This window comes from Anser cygnoides, chromosome 2 (genome assembly GCF_040182565.1).
Source record: "Anser cygnoides isolate HZ-2024a breed goose chromosome 2, Taihu_goose_T2T_genome, whole genome shotgun sequence".
NCBI classification, from domain to species: Eukaryota; Metazoa; Chordata; class Aves; order Anseriformes; family Anatidae; genus Anser; species Anser cygnoides.
In genome coordinates, this window is record NC_089874.1 from 124,889,589 (window position 1) to 124,898,940 (window position 9,352).

A 9,352-nucleotide genomic window follows, 5' to 3' on the forward strand; every position below is an offset into this window, starting at 1 on the left:
CGCTAACCCTTTTTATTCTCCTAACCCCCTTCCTATGTCGAAATGAGGGGGAAATTTGGGTAACTGCCTATTTCTGTCCATGGGTTCTTGGCATGGAAACTTCCAAGTCATGGCATCGGGTGTCCCAGGGACAAATAAGTAAATCTTACCCCTTTTTTAAGCGTTCCTCAGTTCGAGTATTACTCGTCTGCATTTCGTAGTCAAAGGAAAACTGAAACTGAAGAAGTGTTGCAGCAGAGTGAATGCCACAGTGCTGGGGGAGTCTCCATACTCTGTGTGCTTTCCCAACAGCCTCGCTTCCTACGGGCCAAACGGACTGCTCACCTGTTGAAAAGAAGGTGGCATTTGATTTTTGGAAGGGATACGGGCCCCTGGTATGAAAAATGAAGTGGGGGGATTGCCATCTAATGTCCAAGAAATGTATTACATGAAAATATGAAGGGTTTTCTTTGATATGACACTGAGTTTCTAACGTGTTAATTATTGCAAAGATCCTTAAAGTTTTTAAGTGTCTAAATGAGTAAAAGTTAGGTGCGTGAAGTGATAGAACAGGTACTACTCTGAACTTGATTCCCAGCTGGAGCACCCTTTTAGCCCATCTCCTTTTGAAGCCTTTTTCTGCCAGCAACCATTTCTTGCTGGACCCCTCCCTAATGGTCACAGAGCTGTTATTGGGGTACCAAGCAGTAAAAGGGACTTTCTTGTTGCTCTGGAGAATACATCTGTGTCACAGCACAGCAATGGTCTGCATGCTAACACTATATGATGAGCAGTCCTGAGAAGAGAAGCAACAAAATGACAACAAACCCGATCAACTAAAGGGCAGATTTTTAGGACCTTGCCATAGAAGTATTACGGACTTGTTTCCTAAACCTGAACTGTTGAGGAGAGATGGTTGAGAGATGTCACTGAAGAAATGGCAGACAAGTCCCTAAACTGGTCTTAAGTATCTTCTGTCAGCTGCAGTTTCTCGTTTCATATCAATGTCAAGCAGTGCGCCGCGTGCAAGCGTACCGCAGGTTGGCGTAGTGCATGGCTTTCTCCCGTTGAGGACTTTTGCCATTCAGTACAGCAAAGTAAGCATTTTCCATTGAAGAGAAACTTAAGATTTAAGAGGATGGGGGGAGATAATCGATTGTATTTCTAGTACCAAGCCTCCCGTTGAGTTTCGTGTTGCATGCAAAACTGTTGGGATGCACCAAATGGCTGCTGACTTGCACCATGTGCTTCGGCTACCTCCGAATCCTCGATGTCGGGCTGGGGATTGCAGAAGGCACTAAGGGCTCCCAGTCCTCCTGCCCCACGCTCTTCCCTGGGGCCTGAGAGCCCCGTCAATGTTTTCTGGCTCCATTCAATGGGAGAGAGCACTGGCTGGAGGCTTTGCTGCGCATGCTGTGTAAATAAGCTGTTGTATTCCTCTGGCTGGAAGCAATGCCTTCAAGAGATCTCAACTTGGCTGCTTAAATAGGCAGGTGATGTTTTGGGCATACATCCTAATCTTAAGTCAGCAGTTCTGATGAAAACAAGGGAGGGAAGTGTTAAGGATTGGAGGTTGCTGTGATCAAAGCTTGATGAGAGTTTTGGAAGCGTTTTGGAAGAAATCAAAAATCTTCTGAACGTAAGGTGAATGTCCTGACTCAGTCTGCATGCAATCTTAGGTAACAGACTTGGTGCAAAACTGCAAATATTTAGGATAACATGATCTATTCTGCAAAAATATATTTTCTAAAGGGGGATAAATCCCTGTCGCTGGATAGTTTAGGTTTTACAGCTTTTATATATTGCTGTCAACACTGGTAAAACCATCAGATCTACATTGTTTGAGCCGTTTGTGTTGCCTTAACTTAATGCTGATAGTTTACAATCTGTCATTTGTACTCAGCCTTTGCTTAAAAACGTAGATACTGGTGAGATTTGCAAGTCAGATACTTTATTAAAATCCTGGTAATTGCAGCCTGCTTAGAAGTGAAAACCAAACCCACCTGTTCAGGAAGTTTGCTCAGAGCACGCAGATGCAAGAACGTATTGGGGCATCTCCCTGCAGAAGCTGTTTACTTCCCTTTGTGTCAACTTTTCTAAGTGAGCCTGTTACCCCACGCGGCTACACACAGACTTCGAGCTTTGGATTCATCAATCTGTTGGGCATTCGCGTCCACAAACCAAACGGTGGGCAAAAAAGGCATTCACACCCCTGGTAGCGGCAGCAATGGCTCGCTCCGTGGGCGAAGCGCGGCCGGCTCCGCTATCGGGGCTCTTGCAGCCTTTCCCTTCTTGGATGATGCTTCCACCTTTCGGGTGGAGGTGAGTGGGCACCTGTGGGCTGTGCACGAGTGGGAGCTGGGGCAGCAGCAGCTCGGCTCCGCTATCAGCCTCCTCCCACAGGGCTCCTGCTATTGTTGGGCCCGAGGCAGGATTTGCATATCTGTGCCTGCAGAGCTAATGGCGCTCCCTCCGCTCTGAGGCCCTGCAAGGAAACTCCACGAGCCTTCCCTTCCCTTCTCTCTCTCTCTTTTTTTTTTTCTTTTTTTTTCTAAGGGCTAGTAGAAAATAAGAGACGGCCATTGTATTTCACTGCAGAGGCATTGTTCTGCACCAGACAAAGATGGCATATTTCTACGATCCATAGTTTCTGCTCCTTCAGCCATGGCTGGCTACTGATGAGCAGCTGTGCAGACTCTGAATAGCCTAAGGCATTTCCTAAAACCATTAAAAATATGAATTTTCCCTAAACATGTGCCAAACCCCTCCCAAAAATATGTAGTGGAAGGGGGGAAGCAAAGTCTTTGCTCTTTGTCCAGAACGTGTTTTCCTAAAATCAAACTTTTAAGGCATGCCTGCTTTCAGAGAAAGCATGTAAGTTCTCTCAAATGTTATCAGCTTTTTCCGGGATGGCTTATAGAAGTACTGTTTAGAAGAATATTTTAAAAGAAGAAGTGCTTTCTGATTTTTCTTTAATGATTTTTGTAAAGGAAAGAGGTGAAAGGTTTAAACCGAGCTTATATAATTTTGCTTTATGAGCTAGGCAGGTGCTCATAATAAATAGCGGGGACTGGAGAAAATATTAAAAATCCGTCCTGTTCCTCATCTGCTGTGCATCTGACATTTCTGAGATATCACTGGGGGCTGTCACTGTGAGGACGTGCTTTTTCTTCCCAGCCTTCTTCAAGTTCTCCTCGACCAGACTGGCCATCTTCTGCTGTCTCCGTCTGCAGCAGGCTTGCCATCTGCTATATGGCTAATCAATTCACAAAGGTGCTGCTGGGCAGTGCAGACTCCCTGTCCTCTGCCAATATTTTCTGGAAGTTGTCAAACATAGCTGAATTTGTTCTCAGCTGTCACAATCATCACATTGATTCCAGCTTGTAGCACTCTAGTGACCGGTAGGGTATGTGCTTTGTTTTGCAAGCAATGCTTGCTCTTTTGTGCCCACTTTATTAGGCTGGAGATCTCACCGAAGCCTGGGCCAGCGTGCCTCTCCTTCCTTCCTAATTTCCATGGGCTGCAGGTGCTGGGTGCCGTTTGACTTCTAAGGTCGCATATTCACGATTTTGGAGGGTGAGCTCACGGCAGAGCGGCAGGGCAGGACTCCCAATTCACTTCCCAATTCTGCCGGTTTCCCCGAGGCAGGTGCTTTCCTTGCGCCCCGGTTCCTGCTCAGCCCCTGGCCAACACCGCAGCCTCGTGCTCAGATGCTGGATTCGAGGGGCAGGATCCATGTGGTTAAAGCTCCCTGCACCAAGACAACTTCTGTGCCGTGCTGCACGCTGCCCTGCCGGTGTGCAGGGCTGAAATTTGGTCTGTAGAGGGCTGAAGCTTTGGTGCGAGAGCCAAACTGACTGACTGCAAGTATTGGTTAGCTCATTAGCTGTTTCCAACATCCACTGCTCTTTTAGCCAAAATCAGTAGCTTTTATTATTATTATTATTTTCTAATAAAAGGCTTTACCTCCTCCAGCTTTCCAAGTACCAGTTGCTACCAAGGAGCACCTTCTGTCATTGGCGCTGTACAACTGCACTAAAAAGGAGCATTCGGGGAAAGAAAAAGGCATCTGCTGGCGTTAAAACCACTCCACGTTTCACTTGAGCAAGCTTTTTCATTGCCCTATTAGTTTCCCCTGCCACATGAAGAGCTGCCATCATTTCTTACCTACAGTATATTTATATTTAATCCAAAGAAAAAAAAAAAAAAGCAATTTTTGAGAAGCCGCAAGAGGCAAGCACCAAAAGATCTTTCAGCCTGTTTTCAGCACATGCTGCTAAATACCTCATGTTTGTCAGCTCCTCTTGGCATCCTTTCCACATAACAGCCTCTAATGAATTTGGATCGGCTTCTCTGCTGTGGCTAGTAGGGATCATGCTATGCAGTGACAGCATTTGAATACGTGTGGCATTTGACTGCAACTATTGCATAGGAGGATGTTTTCTTACCTGGCTTTGGATAGGGTTTGGGAAACTGTTTTCATCACTAGATTTCGTTGCACACAGGCTAAAAGATGAGTGAGCTTTCTTGCACGCTGTTTAATAAAGTCTTCCTAGAGCAGGTTCAAGTTGGCGTGCCAAGAGGATCTTAACTAAATCGGAACAAATTATGCTTCTCCGCCATGTGCTTCATTTATTCCTCACGGAGAGGTAGCTTTTCAGATCTCTTGTGCCTGTGGTGACCCAAGCTACATTTGCGTGCAGCGATATCAGGTTTTCTTGCTGAGCCTTTGCTGTTTGCACTACAGAAATAATCTGGAAGCTATTGTGGAACATTTTTTAATGTTTGCCTTCTCTCTTTCTGATAGGTAAGGTAGAATATGCTGTGGGCAGGGAAAAGCAAATTAGATCTGCGCTGATCTCACTGATGACCAATGCGCAATAGGGTTGCATGCAAACGTCTGTGTGTCTGCTGCTTGCAGCTGACAAAAATCACCAGGGGAAAAAACAGAACCAGGAATTCAGGGAGCATGAGGAGATTTTTGTGGGAATCCTGCAGTTTGCCTTCCTGAGTCAAGGTGGCCACGGTGCCCTTCTGGCACGGGGTGGAGATGGGAGGGTACGTGGCTGATGCAGTAAAGGCCTGGTGGAGTTCCTGCTTGCATTGGTGCACTTTGTCTGTTGCAGTGATGCGTTGGAGACTGGAGCAATGGCAGGAAGAGCTTCCCTTTTTGACTCTGTAATCCCAAGGAAAATATGTGTGCTGGCACAGGGACGCTCTCCCCCATCTCATCCTAGGCATACTTTAAGCGTTCTGACAGAGGAAGGTGGGAAGGGAGCCAGAGGTGACAAAAGCCTCTCGTAACCTATCAGAAAATAATGGTTTCATTTGCAAGATGATAAATTGCCAGTATGAATCAGTAGCTAAACACAGAGCTTTTCCCTCGTGATTCCCATCACCTTCCAACCACCACTCACCCTTGGACTCAAGCAGTAAGAGCATCCCTGCAAAATGCACGTAGGATGGGAATGTGTCGTGGTCTTGCTGGTGCTCACCAAATAGGTGCTGGTCTACCTTAAACTGCAGAGCACGTTTCTAGCTAGTGCAAGCTGTGTATATGTGCTTGGCTGTTGGGAAGATGGGACAGGTGAGGATGCTGTCCTGAAGACTAAAACGCCACCAGGTGAGCCAGTCCCTCTGGACTCCCACATTCCTAGGGGTCCCGTCCTGTGGATTTTACTCCAGTGGTTTTTACAAGTTCACCTTCAAGTTCTCATTTCGTGTTCCATTTTATGCTATGTTTATTCCCTTTGCTTTTATTACTGGTTTCCAGTTGCACCATTCTTTTTTTACTGGCACCGAACATCGTGTGACTCTACAGCTATCACCCCCACAGGTAAAATGCTGAAGGCAGCTACTGAAACCCAAGCAGTGATGGATGCAACACCAAGTGTTGCAGTGGAATCTCCAGCCGAGAAAAATCCTTCATCCATTCGATATTCTGGCAAGTTTGAGTGCTGGCCCTCGTAGAAATAAAAGACACAGAGCTAAAGATGAAAATCTCACCCTGAAGTACAGGCAAACTGACCGGTCTAAATTTGTTTAGGAATCACATTTGACTCAGCCAAGCTATGCACAAGTAATTCCGGAGATATAAATGGATACATTATAATGAGCAGACACCTATTTTAAGCATGATCTATGTTTTTAAGAAAATTCATTACAATAAGTCCTACAATACCAAGCTCTTCAATGAATTTTTCATGTCTGCATACCAAGATATATATAAAATGATCGTAATCATACACCTTTGGGGCAATGCTGAGCACCAGCTGTTTCACTGATGATTTATAGGTTGCCATGTTCAAGGTTAATAATCGGGAGAAACAGGTTACAGTATGCAATGTATTTATGTCAGGTTAGAAGTTCAGTAGCGAGGATACGATGTTAGGACGATATGTGCTGTTTTAATTAGCGGCATCCCGGCTTTCTGGAAAATCAAAAGCAGCCACTTTCCAAAGGTAAAACCAGTGCTAATTTTTATTTTCAACTCAGCTGGAATTAAAACAGCAAAATATCCTCTTTGCCTTGCTTGAAATCTGCATGCAAACTGCCTGAGGGGTCACTTGTTGCATCCGCGGGTCCTCTTGGAAGAGCACCATTATGGGTGTAACCACCAGGATCTGCTCTTCTGTCTGCAGGATGGGACATCTACAAGATGTTTACCCTAAGCAACCAAAAAGACGGGCTTGGGGTCAACAATTGGTGCCACTGCCTTTATTTTAATGTTTCTGGAGTAGTTCTCCCGTGGTTCAACTAGGGAACTGCTTGCAAACTGACAAGCTCAGGGACCGGCAATGTGGAAAAAGACTTGCCTCCACTTCAGCAGGGAAATTTTCAGAACTGGAGTTTTCTGACACAATCCAGAGGTGGAAACTTTTCTACCGAGGGCTGTGGAGCTTCAGCTGCTTGCAGACACCAGAGTCCCTGAGCAGGGCCTCGGTGTATTGTCATTGTATTGCGTGCTTTACAAAAACCTTTGCTTCCACCATTCTGCTTTCCTGAGCTCCTTCAAAGCTGAATGCTCGTTCCCAGAAGTCAACAGCTTTCTCCACACATTGCTGTGATTATACTCACCGTAGGGAACTTCAAACAAGATGAGAAAAGGGGCTAATTCATTGCACAGGGATGGCTTTAAATCTGAACAGACTCAGCTGTAGCCGACTCTTGTTTGGGTGAAAATTGTTGCTCCTTCCCTTCCTTGTGTTTCAGCGGCGCTGCCCAGCAGGCTGGGAGTGCTGGGAGGTGCCTGCGGTGGGCATGCTGCATGCACCCAGCGTCTTCCCCAGGACTGAGCTGGGGCTTTGTGGGATTTGAGTCTTGGACCATGGATTTCCTTGGTGTTGAGGTGCTCTCCGCGGCAACATCCCTCACCCTCAGGCCTCAACTGTTGGACGCCGTGCTTTCAAGCCCCGTCCCCACGTCCTGCTGCGTGCTGGTGTCTGCTGAACAACCTGTTGTTGAATTTATAATAACGAACGCAGCCTGCCCTCTAAACGAATGGGAAGAGGCACCCTGGCATAATAAAATCACCGGAGAGAGGGCACAGATGAGATTTCATTCTCATAAATTGCCTCTCTATTACACTTGGAGTGCATTCACAATAGGGAGCTCCAAATATGATGAGGAAAGGGGCTAATTCATTTCATGAGGATGGCTTTAAATCTCAGTTCATACCTGTGCTAGAAAATTAAATATGGCTGTGATGAATGAAAGGAGGAGTTACACCAGTAATGAACATCACCATATCTTGCTTTCTTAGCCCAATAAAATTTTCTTTAACTGAGCAGTGGCATTCATAAATGCCAGCAAAGCACAACGTGAAGACAACAGAGCACGTTGACCGGGGGGCAGGCTGCGGAGCCTGGGGGTATGCAAAAACTGTTGGAGCCTTTACAGGTTTGTATGTGATTTTAAAAGGCTGGGCAAAGTCTTAGGTGTTTCACAGAACAGCTGATCAGGCAGTGGAGAAATAGCTAATAAAAACGGGCGTTACAAGTATTATTGGTGAGAGCTGTGCTTGATGGTGGATTGAGTTGGAATCCCAGGGCAAAAACCTGGCCATATCAAAGCTAGTAATGAACCTCATCCCAGCTCTGGATTCTGGTCTTACAGCATCCAGGCCCTAAACAAAATAACCTAGATCGTCCTATTAAATTATTAGTTTGTTTACTCTGAGTGACGACTGAAGGGCTGACGCTCAAGCACTTCATTGCATTACTACATCAGTGTATATTTGCCACTCTGTGTAGAAGTGCACACACAGATATATGCATTTATACAATTTTTAAATAATTTGTTTTCTTCTGGTTTCCCACTGTTGGGATTTATCCCTTCTCAGTGATTGTCCCCTAGCCATTCGTGAATACTGAGTGAAATGCACTCAGATAAAGCTGTATGGTTTGTTATCCTTGCAAAGCACAGCATATTTCGGTAAAAACAGAAGGCCTGCTTTTTTCATAGCTCCAAATTATACCCACAGACTTTGGCTGTATGCCTCGGATACACACTGGGCTGGTGGGGGCCAGACAGCTGTGACAGATTACATTAAAAAATTTGAATAATTAGTGACACAGGGAAAAATCTTTCAGATGGGTACCTTCCGCAGGCCCTGCTGCCCACAACACCAGTATTGTCTTCCTTCTCCTTTTCCTCCTTCTCTGTTGAAAGAGAAAACATTGGCCTGGTAGCAGCCTTTGGATGTCTAACAAATCTGTTGCCCTAAAAGAGGGCCCCTTTGGGCTCTTCTGGTTTTATTTGCTTAGCTTGTTCTTAAAGACCTTGAGAGACGGGGATCCCACAAACCGTGCTGTGCTTCACTTTTAATTTGACTTATTCTCCGTGCTGTAATTTTTGCCTATTACTGTTACTCGCATGCTCCATGAACCAAATCTTCCTTTTTTCTTCACAGCAGCATTTTCTACGCTGGAAATCATTGATCGTATTCCCTCTTGGTCTTTTTGTTTGTAGGCTGGCCCATGGTTTGCCCAGTCTTTCCCTATGGATTGGACTGTCCAGATTGCGCCCCTTGGGCCCTGCACTGGCTGTGCTCTTTGGTACATGTGCACTGTGCTGCTTCTCACTGAGCTTTTTGAGCATTTCTCCACTTCATCATGTCAAGGTCTTCTTAAGCATGAATGTTGCTATTCAATGTATTCGAAGGCTGTCCATGAAGGCATGGTCTCTATTGCCCACCAAGTGCTGCTTGCACCAGGTCCTGGGAGGCCTCACAGAATCTGTTTTTAACCATAAACTAAATCCTTTCATACAGTTTCCAATTTGATTTTCAGTTGCATTGCAGGAGTTCGAGCTAGAGTTTGCTTCCCCAATTTACTTAGGAGGATGTTATGGAAGACTGTGTCAAAAGCCTTGC